Genomic DNA, 16,599 nt, shown 5'->3' with positions numbered 1-16,599 from the left:
ACAGCCCTATTACTACTTCTATGATCTAAGTTCTAGGATTCTATCTCTATAGTTCTTTACAACAAATTAAGACTCTATGTTTTACATTAATCATGGTTATTGCATAAATTAAAAAAAAAGAAATTAATTATCTGTTCCGGATCCACAAAATGCTAATATTAGATCTAGTTTCATGGCATCACTAATAATTTTCGAAAAATTCATGTACTTCTAAGTTTGAAAATTGTAGAATGTACCAATACCCAAAACGTTAGCTAGATGAATATTCAGACCGTAAAAGCTTTTTAAATTGACAAAATACATTTTTTCTTTTGTTTTTGTGGCTCCACGTTTGGTCGAGCACAATGCAAGTGCGTCACTAGATAGAAGCCGGGTTATTTAAACACAATAAAGAAATGAAGGCCAGTCATGTACCTCCATTGTTTGCTTTGCACGAATGGTTCTACGCTTTTTTATGAGTATTTAATTTGAGTAACGTCTATATATATATATATATATATATATATATACGTGAAACGATTTTTAAACTGAATTCTAGTTGAAATGTTTAAAATTTCATAGAATACAAAGATAAGTATGCCTTCAAAATGAATAAATTTTACATCGGAATAAAAAGAACATGCTAAAGGAATTCACAAATAGAAAAATATCTTGAAAGGAAATTGAAAAGTTGGGAAGCAAATACATTTGTGTGCTATAATAAACTAGTGGGAATTATCTCCACTAAGCTTTCTCGCATACTCTTTAATAAATGATTTATACCAGAGGCACGGTATTGGCGTACAATAGTTACGAAATATTAACCTTTGGCGTGAATTTAGCATTTTTATTGAATCTATCGTGCCAACTTTGGCATTATTCCTGGTATGCGGTTAATAACTTCCGAAAATTGAAATTGTGATTTAGATGCGTTTTTTACAACCGACTAAAGCCAAAATTAGACGAACAAAAAAAAAAAAAAATCTTCACTTGTAGTTGCAAAATTTCATAACAAATTTAATATATTTAACTCAATGCGTTTTTGAATTATCGCGTTTACATGTTTCTGAAAGTACAGACCGACAGACGATCAACCCCTCATTGATTTGATTCAAAATTTGATAAGTGTCTACACTATAGCTGTTAAGTCTGAGTACCAAATCTCATCTACATAGCTCTCTTCGTTTTGTAGTTATCTTGTTAAATTACATCCGAACAGCATGACAGATAGACTTTCGCAGAACGGATTTTGTTCAAAATTTGCTAGAAATCTACAAATTTAGAATAATGATCGCATACCAAATTCCATCCTTCTGGACTGGACACGGTAATTTCAATTACTATCTGAAGAAATTTGGATTATCGAACACTGATCTGTGCTCCTGCAGCGTGGGTGGAGTTCAAAATGTCGAACACTTGCTTTTTGATTGCTCCAAACTTACTGAAGGGAGAAGAGATTTTATTGTGGATCTCGATGCCTGTAATATTAAGTTTCCACCTCCGCTTCATGTTTTGGTCGACCACAAAATGGTTTTTTTCTCATTCTGTAAATTTATTGCCTTTGCTGCTTCCATTTTTAATTAGTTTTGTTGTTTATTTTTTCCTGTTGTTTTTATCTTTATTTTTATCTGTATACATTTCTTATCTATGTATGTAGTTCTTTCTACTTACTTCTGTAAGCCTTGTGCTGTACTTTGAGGTACACAAGGATTGACTTATTATTAATAAAAGAAAATAGCTTAAAGTGTTTTTGAGTTATATTTGTTACAGACAGACGGACATTTTCCAAAAATGTGTTTTTCGAACTGAGGGATGTTTGAAACGTGGAGATGCACCAAAGTATCGAGTTATAATTTTTTGACGATTACTAAAGTTTCTCTATACTACGTATACAACAAAGTAAAAAACGTCTCTTGATGAAGAAGTAAATTCATGATTTTGATAAATGATATTTTTATTGATACAAGGTTATTTATTTAAAGACTGATGCAGCAGGTGCGGTATTCCCTCTTTCCAATAATCCAAATGTATTTGAGATCGCATACCAAATTCCATCCTTCTAGACTGGACACGATAAAGTAGTAAGAACCAATAGTAAAGAACCAATGACGATAATGTAAAAGAAGTGGAGTATATTTTTATTTATTTTGTAGTAAAATGTTTAATTCAATTAATTTAATAAAAGCTCCGAGATTTAATACCTTTAATAAAACCTGTATCAAAAATAGTCTTGGGAGTCTTTTAACCGCACTTAAATTTTTGTTTTATATGCTCAAAGCAATATGCGTATCTCAAAGTGGAAATCGCTGCTATGTTTAAACAACTCAAGCAAATTTAAATTTTCTTCTAGGACAAACGATCATAATGAATGTTTACAAGAATAATCCAACCACAAATAATTTATATGCAAAATGAATCAAGTTGAATACCCTTGTTTCAAAATTTCACTGGGCAACAGATATTTGTTGCATTTTATTGAAAGATATCTAGATTTTGAAATTAAGCAACAGAGTTTTTCTATATGAACAATGCCCTCTGCTTGTTACTGGTGTTAGCCCACCGAGAAGAAAAGGTGAATGGAGGATTCCTGTCCAACAAGACTTTCAGTATAGAGAGCGCATAGTTATTGGTGAAGTACTGTGTGTATGTGTGTGGAGTACGTATGTTAGTGCCTTCAATGGCGGATTTCCAATTAGATAGCCGGCAGCTGCCTAGGGTCGATAATCTGAGAGGGGGTCGCAAGGAAAATTAATAAATCTCTCTGGCCTCTTACTTTCCCGAACTAACTCACAGCTTCACATCAAAATGATTGATCGTGGTGTTGTTGTGAAAAGATTTGTGTACCCCTACACGGAGAATGTAGATTGGATAAGAACCTCGAAGCCTTAATTCCTCCATCAAGCCTCTATGGCCTTTCTAATATTGGGAGAAAATTTTTTTAATTCAATCCAATTATTCTGCTACAAAGAGCTATTTTAAAGACAGTAAAAATATTCACCTGTTATTCTATAAGGGAGTGAAACGACGAAGAATACAGAGTCAGTATTTTTTGAAGACATTTTATAACTTTTTTTATTACTTTACTTAAGTCAATATACTGTCCTCTAACATTTATGATTTGGTTAATGTTTGACATTAACCTTAAATTGAGCTAAAATGATCTATAGCTGTTATAATGGCAATAAACATTTTTTCTTTTATAAAAATTACATTTTTTAGCCATTTTTTTCGTTTTTAGTTGAATATTAACATTTTTGTACTCTCAAATTCAAGGAGTATGCTACAGAATACGGATAGCGGTTCTTGTACGATATTTAAAAAATAGTTTTATAACGCTTTTCTTAAAAATTTTCTTTAAAAAACTTCTTAGAAAATGTATTTTATAAGTATGCAGTAATTTCCCATTCATCTGCTTTCTAAAAATTATTTTTTTAATCCCACGAACTTCTATTTAACTGTAACTTTAAGCTGAGCGGTTGGAGTTGTGCGAACTATCATTTCAATTCCTTGCTGAAATCATATAAGTTCAAAATACTTTCTCATTGTTTCTTTTTCTGTTTCCTGCCTTCCTTCTCGATAAGGTTGCCAGGTGCTCATCATGTCTTAATAACTCAAGCAAATTTAATATTGAATTTTAATCGTTATGAATGATTTATTTTTTGCTTACAACTATCAAAATTCGATAAATCGATGCACGTACGGCATTCGGGCAAAATGATCATTTAATTGTTTCATTTTCTTTATTATCTAATACGATGACACCTTCTATTTTGGGAATATTCTCTTATTTTAATTCAAATGGAAATCCATTGAATACTTGACTTATCTATGTATTCGAAGTAATTTTAATATTGAATTATAATCGTTATGAATGGTTTATTTTTTGCTTACAACTATCAAAATTCGATAAATCGATGCACTTATGGCACTCGGACAGAACAGTTAAGTGGTTAAACCATGTAATGTATCTTTATTTTTGCATGACATTGAACCACGTAATCGTCAACAGCAATTTACTATATAATAACCGTTAACATTTATTATAACAAGTATTTGTAATATTATAACTTCTCCAAATTTTGCTTATACAAATTCTGGAAACTAAAGAAAAGTGTATTGAAGGTTTCGGAGCACTTTATTAAATAGTTAATTTTTATTAATAAAATTTATGAAAAAATATTATTTCGAGCAGTGCGATATTTATTAGATATTAGAAAATATCCATATTATCTCATTAATTATTCCAAATAATCAAATAGTTACACTTAAATTTATTCTTATTCTTGTAAATCAGCTGTTTAAACCAAATTGTTACAACATCGAATTCAAACACTTTCCAATTTCAATTCCGATATAAAACACGCAAAATAACTTCATTGTGAATTCTGTTTTATGTCTACATTTGCAGCTGGAAGCGCATAGTCAACAAATCAGGGTAACAGCTGCAAATTTGACGTCTGCATACACTGAGATTGCCGAACGAATAAACGCCACGTCACGTTTATTCTTATTGTTACTTTTTATTATTATTATTAAATAGTAAACTTACTTAAAACATTAGTTTTTACATCTACATCTCTTGAAAAGAAAATTTAGGGAAAAAAACTTATGGGAAAACTTTTTTAAAACTAAAACGAAGTATGGAATCTTTTAAAGTATTTGAAATCAAATTATTTATATATATATAAAACGCTAACGTACGAAGCATAGAAATCGAGCTTATTACTTACTGTAGAAAGGCAAAATTCTATTATCAGTAAACCATGATATGAATTTCAGACTGCTTCATTCATTGAATATTTTCACATGCGCATTAAATCCAACGTTTCGCTCAGGTAATTAATAGAGCTAAAAAAGTATTATTAGAAATATCCTAGAGATTTTTCGCCATCTTACCAAAAAGTACATTCAGTGAGAGAAAAGAAGATTTAAATGAAATAAAGAAATAGACTTCAAACAAAAAGCTTAATCGAGCTGAAAAATAGACTTAACTATTTCGAGATAATTATTCGCGGTAAGGTTTCAGATTAATTAAGGGTATCTTTACAAGCACATCAAAATTGTGTCGATCGTTCAAAAACTCGCCTAAAAACTACTGTTGTAAGAATACTGGAAATGGTAATAAGTGGCTTCTAAAGATTGCAAAAAAATGGCGATAAATCTCCACAAAATATTTCAATTTTGGCGACTGTACATTAATTTTAAGTCTGGTCATATCATTATGATCTCTATATGGAAATAGATATTCATTAAAACAATTATCTTACAAAAAATGATCTTTGTGTTAACTTAACTCAAAAGATTATTTTTTAGTGGTATAAATTTCATTTCTTCACAATTCCCCCTTAAAAAGAAATAATAATTTTAATTCAATTTGATACATTATTTGAAAAAAGGTTTTTAAATGCTCTGAAGGAATTCAAACTCTAGATTAAAACACTCAATCGTGTGTTTTTTACCAGTCATTAACTCAGCTGTAGGATTTTCACCTCCGCTTTCATGTCGTAACGTATATACTTCTTAATTTGCAGTACTTTGATTGAATTCATATTTTTCAGTCGCATCAAATAAGAAATTAATCATTTAACAACTTAAAAAGTTGATAAACTGGGTGGACGAACGGGTCGCCAAAGCGGCTAGTTTGATTAAAATCATTATCAATAGTTATCAAGTTATTTCGAGCAAAAATAAGCATAAAATCAGCTCACATAAATATACATAAATGAAGGTTTATTTCCGTCAATTTATTATTAGAAGAAAAAAGAACTGAGAAAAAAAATTAACACTCTAATTCGAAATGTATGAAATTCCTATCCGTTGTATATAAATACACTCGGTGATTATTGCTTCCAAATCTATATTTTTCTTTTGTGTGTGTATGTATCTATATCTTTGTGTGTGTATGTCAACAATATCTAGATAAATCCATCGCACTTACAGCCATGCAATATTGCATACAGGTAGTCATAATGTTGATTCAATGCCCTTGACAATTCAAATTTTAACACAGAAAAAATTTTATTTTGTGTTTCACGTTATTTTGAATGATTTTTTTCATATATCTGTCAGAAATATTTTATAACTGTAGAAATGATCAGTGCACTATCGTTGATAACAAACGCGCATACTGTTCTAAAGAAATTTCTTAACGTAAATTATACACTTTTGAGAAATTTTTAAAAATCTCACTTTTTCTGAAAAACTGAAATTAAATTTATTGCATATGACATTCTAATGTTATCTGTTTCAAGTTTTTTTGGATGATTATTCAAAAATTTCTCTCCAGTTTAAAACAAGAACTATCAAAATAGTTTCATTAATTTATTTTTAATTAATTGTTTTCCTTAATTCAGAGATTTTCTACTACTCAACTGATGGTGAGCTATTGACAATTTGGCAAGCAGCAAATTACATAAAAATATATATATAAAAAAAGCTATCTTTGTTGGATTTTATTGTAAAAGCATCCTGTTTTGAAGCTACTTCATACCATCAGACTGATGATGATAAATTCAGCATGCACAAGACTCAAAGGCTACCAGAAATTGTCTCCTGCTCGGATCCCAATATTACGGTCAATTCACCTTCAGACGACAACCGCAAATCCTAAGAATTTAAGCATATCGTCAAGATCAATCATTCTTTCGATTTTTTTTATCTATTCATGATATTCTGTCGTGAAGAAAAATGAATGCACAAAATCAATATTATTTTTACATTATTTTTATAACTTTATTTTATATTGGTATTCTTATTATTTATATTGGTATTATTTATATTTTATATTATTCTGGTTTTGATGTGCTTGTTTTTCATCCCGGCGCAGGCTTGAAAGTAAATAAATCAATTCTCCGAAAAAAATTCGCAATTTTCGATATGCATGCAAAGCATTAATAATAAAGTGGGAAAAAATTAATATTTATATTATTAAAATTGTATTTTTGGTCACAAATTCCTGTACCAAATTTGAAGCATTTAAGTCAACGTGTTTTTGAATTATCGCGTTTATATGTTTCTGAAAATACAGGCAGACAAAAAGTCAAGCCTTTGTCGGATTTGACTCAAAATTTGTCCGGAATCTACACTATGTGTGCAGAATTTTATCCATTTAACTCATTTCGTTTTGCAATTATAGTGTTAACTTATATTTGAATAACTTATATTCGATAGAAATATGCAAATTCAATGGCCGCGGTGGTCTGGTGGTAAGGTCTCGGCTTCGGAACCGGAGGGTTTCAGGTTCGTGACCCGATTCCACCGAAGAACCGTCGTATAAGGGGGTCTGTTGCACGTTAAATCCGTCATGACCAAACGTCCTCCCGCTGGTGTGGAGAGGGGGATGCCAGCTCAGGTGTCGTCCTCGTCATCTGACCGCGGTTCAAAATTACGAGGTCCGGCCCAAAATAGCCCTAGTATTGCTTCAAACGGGACGTTAATATAACCAAACCAAAAACAAAATCAATGTAAAGACCGTATACCTAATTTCGTTTGTATAACTCAAAGCGTTTTTTTTTAGTTATCTTTGTAACAGACAGAAAGACATTTTCCAAAAATGTGTTTTTCGAACTCAAGGAGTTCTGAAACGAGGTGATTCGTCAAAATCTCGATTCTAATTTTTTAATGTTTACTATACTTTTTCTATACTATGTGTATAAGAGAGTAATAATAATTTTTTTGAGCCCATGATAGTATAAAAAGTGGAAGTTTATTAAAATCTCAAGAGCGATTCTTTTTTCTATAACAGGACATGATCTTTGTATGCCTAAAATAAGAGCTTAGAAAAAAGCAGCTAAACATACCAATTAATTTTTGAAAAAAAAAGCCAGAAAGCGTGATGAAGGTACTTCCCAGAAAGCAAATATATTTCCTATTAAATATAAATTCTTGATAAAGTAGCTTCAAAGAAATCAGTTTCCCAAATTAAGGATGTTTGACTATCTCATACACTTTATAATCATCACATTAAGAAAACAAAAAATAGCAGGAGGATTTTCAGAAAAATGAATTACGTAAGAGTTTTTTTAAAAAATAAATTAACTTATAATTTATTTAAATAATATTATTTAAAAATTTCTCAACACCACGGAAAATACGCGTTCATTAAATTCAAACAAATACCGGTTCAATCTCTTCCGCCAAAATTAACAAGTAAGAAAACAGTTACTACAATAAATTAGGATATCAAATATTTTATTTTCATTACAACTGTTTGCTCATTAAAATGAAGATAAAAATAAATCCGCTAACAAATTATTTTGTGCTGCTTTCGCAACTTTAGGTGTTTTCATCAGACAAAGGAAAACACGCAGGAAATAATGCTAATAGAAGATAGAAAATCCCAGCTTAGATTTTATCGGATAATTATATAGGAAAATTCTACTGTTAATACTTGTAATTGAAACCACTGTATGTGTGCATTTTCTGTCTTTATCTTTGCAATACGCGAAGTGCGCAGAGAGAAAGTTTTGCAATCATTCAAATTTTTTACTTCAATTTTTTGATGAATAGTTAGCCATCTAAGTGGAAAAAATCAGTTACAATATTCTCTGTTTAAAGAATTATAACATTTTGTCATAGATTTTTTTCTCTCACGTTCTTATGTATTAGCATTTTATTTATTTATTTATTTTGCTTTTGCATGTCTTCTTTGAAAATAAACTATTTTAACCCTTATCGTGGCAAGATTGCTTTTTTGAAGAAAAGCAAAAAAAAAAAAAAATGTATATAGGTAGCTTCTTTACGCTATAAAAAACATCAAAAAATAAATAAATAAATCGTGTAATAAAAATCGTTTAATAAAACTAAGTTAAAAATTATTTTATAGTGGTAGTATATTTTTATAAATTTGTATGTATGGTATACTATACAAAATGAAAATAATGGTTAATACTTAAAGAACTTGGTTGTCATTAAATCGATTGAATTAATTATATTTTGATTTTATTCCAGTGGCACCACCTGGTAGTGAATCTCAGAAAAACAGATTTCGGAATTTCATAATATTTATAAAATTGAATTCGAAAATAATAAAAAAGTAAAACGTAGAAAAAATTATTTTAAAAAATTGATACCTTTTTAATACTTGTGAAAATGTATTTTTAAAATTATTTTTATAAAGTTTATTGGTATTTATTATGTTTGTGTATTTTGCCATTGATCTTTCTATTTTATAATTTTAATAATTTCACGTAATAAGTTGATGATTGTTGATTGAATAAAATAAACTATGGTTATGGCATCTTAAGATGCATAAATAATCATTAAAAATTTATTTTCAGTTACAACCGTGATTACTTACATTCAAACAAATGTTTTTAATATGCTCAACCAAAAACATGAAAATATATATATAAAAAAAGGAAGAAAAAATATGAAAGTATTAATTGCATATTTGAAATGATATATTAACAGGCACATTATTCACAAAGACTTTAAACACAATGAATGGAAATATATTTACTAAAATTTTATTTGTTGCGAATGGCAGCATATAATTTCAAATATGCTTATATCAAAAGAAAGTCTGTCGACTCATGTATATGAGAAATCGACAGTTAAAAAATGTAATGAACTAGATAAATAGCATTTAATACATAGTTTAACTCCTAAAATGTAAAAAATCATTCGAATGGTTTATTGTCTGTCGAGGTATCTGTACACGTGAACGCAATAACTGAAAAATGTAAGAAGAAAGACGAGTGAATTCGAATGTATTATCTTTATAGCAAAATTGAAGATGAATACTAATTTTAGAATAAATATGTACGTTCAGGCAATAACTTAAAACAATAATTAATAATATTAATTCATTAATAATTTTTGCAAGTATTTTTGATATCAAATTTTGGACCCAATCGATCAACAGGGGGAAAAAATCGAAAATTTCCTACTTTACAGTGAAGACAATACAAACGCAAGTCAGCTTCTGTAAATATATGAGGAAATGGAAAGAAAATGCTTTTATTGCTTTAGAAAGAGAGTCATAAGGATTTCACAAAAAAGAGTTTTTAAAAATTTTATCGGAAACTCATGCAAAAGCTAAGCTTTTTAACTCTCGATTGTTCATTTTTCTTTGCTATCAATATAATTGAAATTCTATTTCGGTAATCGGTTGGCGTTTCATATCAGTTGCTGTCCTGATTAATTATCGTCACAATATTTCAAAAATCATAATACGAAAATGGAAAACTTCCAAACATTAAAACAAAATGTTACGTAGCATTATTAAAAAAAAAATGCATTTCTTTGAATAATAGTTAAAGGCAATAGGAAAGGAAAGGCCTAGAATAATATTTTTGTAGATCTAAAACCTACATATAAAAAAAATACAAACGTCGACATATATGAACAACTTTATTTTAAATAGTGCAACCACGTGGATTTATAAAGCTATTTTTTCCACGTGGATTTATTTTTTTCTACGCACGTACAACTATCAGCTAAAGAAACGTGCAAAAAAAAATTAGAAAACAATTCTCCACAAATAAACGAACTATTTTTTCGTGATCTATCAATTAATGAACCGCCAAGAAAAAAAATATGCACAAGCAATTTACCAATCAATCCACTAAGATGAAAAACATGACTTATATATAATATCTTAACTAGGATACATTTTTTTACCTCTGCTATTTAGAACAACGTTTCAAACCCCTAAAATGTCTGCATTTTTTAAAGATGCTTATCGAAATGACGAAACTCAAAACTCGCAGAAATGAGCATTCGGGTATTATTTATAATCTATTGTTTCCTCAGAAATAGCTTAACTGTTGAAAAAAAATCAAAAATTTATTAAATATGAAACATATTATGTTAAAAGCAATGACAATTCGTACACAGGTACATCATAGTTATTGCGCTATCTTCAATGAATTAAAATAGGTTATTTGTTTCCTTTCTAGCTATATTTACTGGTTTATCCTTATTCAGAATTTACAATCTGATGTAAATATAGATAGCAATGAATTGCTGATGGCATCCTGTAACCATACGTTGGCTGTTAACACCTGTTGTAGTTCTGCGGAAATTAAATGCAAGTCAATAACACTGTACTAATTTAATACATAATTGCTTAATGCGCAGGTAAAATAACGTTGCATTTTTATATCCCTATTCGATGTGCATACTTGAAAGCTGATATCACATTATCATGCCGGTATTAAGTCCCCCCAAGGACCCTTAGGCAACAAAAGTCGCAGGGCCCGTTTTTCTTTATCCCAACTTCCAAAACGATCTTCTTTTTTTTTAAATTGATTTTAATCTTAATCTCTATATAAAGAGTTTTAAGTGTACATTCTGACAAAGTAAAATAAAATATTTAATTCCCAGATATTTTTAAGAAAATCGGTTTCATTATCACTTGTATAAAAGTATTCAAAATTCAAATTTGAATGTAATTTCAAACAAAATATGAAAAGAAATGACAAAGCTTTTAACAAAGAATAAATACTATTTTATTATATGATCGAACAGTTTTTAAATTATAAGACAGAATGACTTGTTAGAATTATAATGAAAGGTTGTATAAAATTTATAAAACGTATATAATTAAGAACGCTATGAGAATAATGTTTCCAAATTTAAATGATGCTTGATTTTAATTAAACGCGTTTGAGTACACAATGCTTGTAAATTAAATTTCTCAAAAAATTTACTTAAAAAATCAAGAGATCCCTTAGACAACTGCCTACTTTCCCTTTAGGCAGTTACCTATTTTGCTTATTTATGAATCATTGCTTATTATCTCATCATAAGGAATATTAGAAACTATCTCTTTTAGAAACTCTATTTTCATATTCTACTTTCAAATTTAAATCATTTTCACTGGTTTATTTTTTTAAGTGTTTCTTTCTAATGTTTTCGCAAAGAAAATACTCAAGGTTTAACAGTACTTATTTAATATATATATTTTTTTTACTTGTTTCCCTTATAACATACCAGTTAAACAGTTAAAAATAAATTGTTTCTCATTGAGGGAAAACAAACGTTTATTGAAGGCTTCATCTTGAGCTTTAATTCAAAATGAAAACAACACGATATATACTTTTCCAGAATTCTAATTATAATATTCTCTCTTAAAATACAAGTTATTATATACTCTCTTAAATACAATAAAGTTCGGAGCAACTTTAAAAATCACTAATTCGCAAATGAATGGAGATATTAATAGGATGAACAAGAATCTTCTTCTGGGGGATAGATGAAGTGATCCACGAATTAAATTGTTTGCTCAAAATGGGACCAGCCTATTTTTTTTATTTTTATTTTTTTGTGCATGAAATTACATTGATGTGCAAAACTTAAGCAAGAGGTGCTTTTTTTTCCATAACTCCACGAGAAATCATCTGAAGGACATGAAATTCAGAAATGAGAGATAGCAATTTGTACACAAACGAGGACGAAAGCATAGTTGCACAAAAATGAATATAATGCATATAGTTAGTATGGAATAAAACAAAAAAAAAGTCTTTAATGAACTCATAGTATCGATACGCATGATTGTTTGTCCAAGAGGAATAACAACAAGCAGATGTTCCTTAGTATGGGATATGTCTTCCCCTCGCTGCAATGGTTGCTTCGAACCGTCTCTCCATACTCAGCACCAGATTGCCGAACAGTTCTTGAAGTAAGAGTGCTCATTCCTCAATTAGCATCTGTTTCAATTGTTGGGTGTTCCCCGGAGGATGTAATATGCCCCAAGGCGTCTCCCCAAAGAATCCCACACATGTTCTATGGGATTTAAATCAGTAGAGGATACTAACCAATCCATTTGAGTGATATCTTCATTATCCAATAGCTGCTGAACATCAGCAGTCCGGTGTGGTCGTGCATTATCATCCATAAAAACGAAATCTGGTCCAATAGCTCCTCGGAACAGACGCACATGGGGAAGGATCACCTCCTTACAATGGCGATCTTCTTTTACACAACCTCTGTCGAAAACGTGGAGCTCAGTCCGCCCGTTCAGCATAAGGCCTCCCCGACGACAATTCCAGGACCACTGTAGCTGTCTCTTCCCGTGATGTTACTGAGATGAAACCGTGTCCCGACCTCTCTCTATATCAACTGACATTGAGAATCACTTGTGGCACTGAAACGACTCTCATCCGAAAAGAGGACACGATTACATTGATGAGATGTCCAGCTTTTGTGATCCTTACTCCACTCAACGGTGCCACCAATGACCAACTTTCAAAGCGATGCAACGTTCAAGACGGTGGGAGAATAGGCACCTTTGTGAAGGCGTCTGGCCAAAGTAAACCGCGACACTTGTCGCCCTGTTGCTTACACAGTTGATAAGCAGAAGCGCTTGCTGACTGGTATTGGGCTCTCTTCTCCTGCATGACGATATATCGGTCATTCACTGTAGTTGTTTTCCTAGGACGGCCACCACCAATCTTTCTAACAAATGTATCTATGGTTTGGAAGGCTTTCCAAGCGTGCGAAACGACACTTTTGGTGTTTCCGAACTCTTCGGCTGCACTGGTCAAACTGCGTCCTTCCTCCAGTTTTCCTATCATTCTTCCACTTGTGAAGTCATCCAGGTGATTTCTTCTAGCCATATTTCCTGAAAGAACTCATTTGCACTTGCAGAAAATATCTTTAATTGCGCCTTCGTTCTTCTTTTCCTCATAGTCTTGAGCTACGCTCACCGATTGTACGAGTTTTGCGTACACTCACGTCGCCTATGATATTTTGTTCCTGACATTTCCATACGCATCACCTTTCTACTGAATTGTGTGTTCATTGTATTGATCGCAATAACTCCTTTCCGGTAATTTCATGGCTAACTGCTTAAAATGTACATTGCTGCTTAAGTTTTGCACATCAGTGTAATATCGGTTAACTTCAGGTCAAATCTCAGAATGATGTTACAATAGGTTTACAGATATGTAAGACAATGTTCAATGTGCCGTCCTCTATTCCGAATCTGAGCAATTAGAGGAGATACACACTTTTTTTACAGTTATAAGCCACTAATTTCTCTTTATCTAGAAATTCTTGGCGTAGTCTGAGATTCCTAAGTAATAACTACTTAGTGTAGTTTGAAGAGAAGTAAGCCAGATTGCCTAAGGGAACTAGCCTAAATGAAGTAAGCCAGAGGGCAGTAAAAATAAACAAATACCAATGTATGTAGCATCCTCACAACGTGCGTGAGTATAAACTCACTACTTAAATAAACGAAAAATATTGCATTCGAATATACTCAGCAGCATTTAAAAACTATATTAAAATCATATAGACTGAATAGTTTAAAAAAATTCACCAAATATGTAAATTTAATTTCTAAATACTAAGATGATGCAAAAAATAGTTTATGTGATTAATTCCGTGGTTATTGTGAGAAAAAAAATTTAAAATTTTTACTTAACAAATATTTTTTGAAAACTTTTTTTTAGTACATCTACTACCCAAAAAGTAATTATATGCGAAATCTGATATCTCTAAGAGCATTAGAATGCCTCAATATCGGAAGTCTAAGCGCAGCAGCTCATACAGCATTTTGAAACGATTATTTCGTCATCACGTATGCCACCTGTCAAAAGTGAGATAATGTAGTGATCTATAAATAGCATGATATTGTGCATTATATATATTATCATATTGAAATGTTCCATTAAATAATATTACGAATTAAACTGATGTTCACGAGGCTATGAATGAAATCCACATTGGCGGGTTTCCAATTTTGATTCGAAGCTAAATGTCCACAAAGGTCAGTGCCACTTCTTCCACAAAGAACTTGTATTACTGGATATTACACAGAAGATGCTCTCAGAATTCATCAACTTGTATGAAAACATCATTGAAATTCACTGCATTTCTACAATTATCCAGAACAAAGAGGGTGAAAGAAACGTGAATACTGGCTAACATTTTGATGACGCAATTCGCGAATCTCGTTAACATAATTCATTGCTGCTACTTTTTGATCCTAAATGAGATTCATGACAGAAATATTAATGTCGAAAAAACGCTATTTTTTTTTTAGATGGTAGGATTTCTGTCAAAGAATAATTTTTAATTAGCAGCTAAGTTGTTTCATCGGGAAATATTCACTGTGTTTAAATTCAACCTCTAAAACTTAATATGATGTTCACGATTCAATCAATAAAGTATTTTTTTTAGTATCGAACTGTGACATATATTAAAGCAGTGTCATTCTTTTTATATCTACACACGTTTCATTTAATACTAATAGCCTTTGGCGACCAATTGGTCCGCCAGAGGTACAGGTTTGAATAAATTTCAGTTAAACCATTTAGACAAAACTTCATACGCATGTTTTTATCAAATTTTCAGACATTTAAGAGTGTTATTTTAGTAGTCTTATATAAGTTCTGTTCATTGTGTATATGAACTTTTATAATGGAGACCAGTTCCATGACATCATGGCTCTATTATGCCCCGATCATATCTAAATTATTATTATATATTCTTCGAACTTCATTTTTTTATTTGTCCTGTAAATTACATAGATATTAAACAGGATCCTGTTTTAGCTTTTAATAATGAAAGAAAATCACACGATCAATTATTTACTAAAACAATGAAAACAATTTGGATTTCATTCACAACGATGAAAATATTGCTGTAATTTTTTTCTTAAAAGTGTGTTTAAAAATGAATTAAATCAGATTAAAGAATTTTATAACAAATAAACTATTATCATTGAACAGACAATTCTTTGGACTTTAAAACAGTGTAAAAATTATTTTTGGGTCGGAATATTTTCGAAAGTTATCGCAAGAAAATAACAAAATTTAGCTTATTTTTTAATAAATTAAAATTCTACTTAAAATTTCAAACAAAAGACTCCAGGTTGCACATTACCACCCTTCGAAATATATTTGGCCCAAATTTGGCAAATATAAGTCAAATTATAGGACCTGTAGAGCGCCAACACATATACACACACATATTCATCTTTATTACAAGAAGAGATATACATAAACCTTCCTAGAGGAATCGAGTTCCTGATATCGATGAATCGAGTACTGATAAGAAATTAATAGAATCTTTCATCCTTAGCTTCCCAGAATGGCGGAAAATAACTTGATTAAATTTTCAGTGAAGTAATGAAAACATATTGAATTTCATTGCAACAATTATATATATTGTTAAAAATTATGCAAACATTTTTTAAAAAATTCCGAAATTTCAGGAAAAAATTTTATTAATGGAATTGGTATCATTAAAAATATACTTTTTAAAATTAAAATTGATATAAAAATCGCCGATTAAATTTTCTGCAATATTATCTCCAAGAATTATTGCGGCAAAACTTCAGAATAGCACTTGATTTTCCACTAATTAAAACATTAAAAAAAATTGCACCCCGAGTGCATATTCCCATTTTCGACATGCAGGTAACACTAGGCAAAACGATTTGTTCCTACTTTTATTATTAGTAGAGATTACACTACTTTTCCTTTGAATAACTTCATAAAAGAGATAATAAAAAAAAAGAACGAATGGAGTGATTTTAATTTCAATTTACAAAAAAATATTCGAAAATGAGTGCCAGAGAAGGAAAAATATTTTTCCCTCTTTTGCTTTTGCATAGTTATTCTTACGTGTTCCATGTTATCGCATTCGACCTTTCGACATGCAGATAAC

The sequence above is a fragment of the Argiope bruennichi genome, chromosome 4, assembly GCF_947563725.1.
Source record: "Argiope bruennichi chromosome 4, qqArgBrue1.1, whole genome shotgun sequence".
Lineage (NCBI taxonomy): Eukaryota > Metazoa > Arthropoda > Arachnida > Araneae > Araneidae > Argiope > Argiope bruennichi.
The sequence above is the reverse complement of the archived record's forward strand: the minus strand, read 5'-3'. Positions refer to the sequence as shown.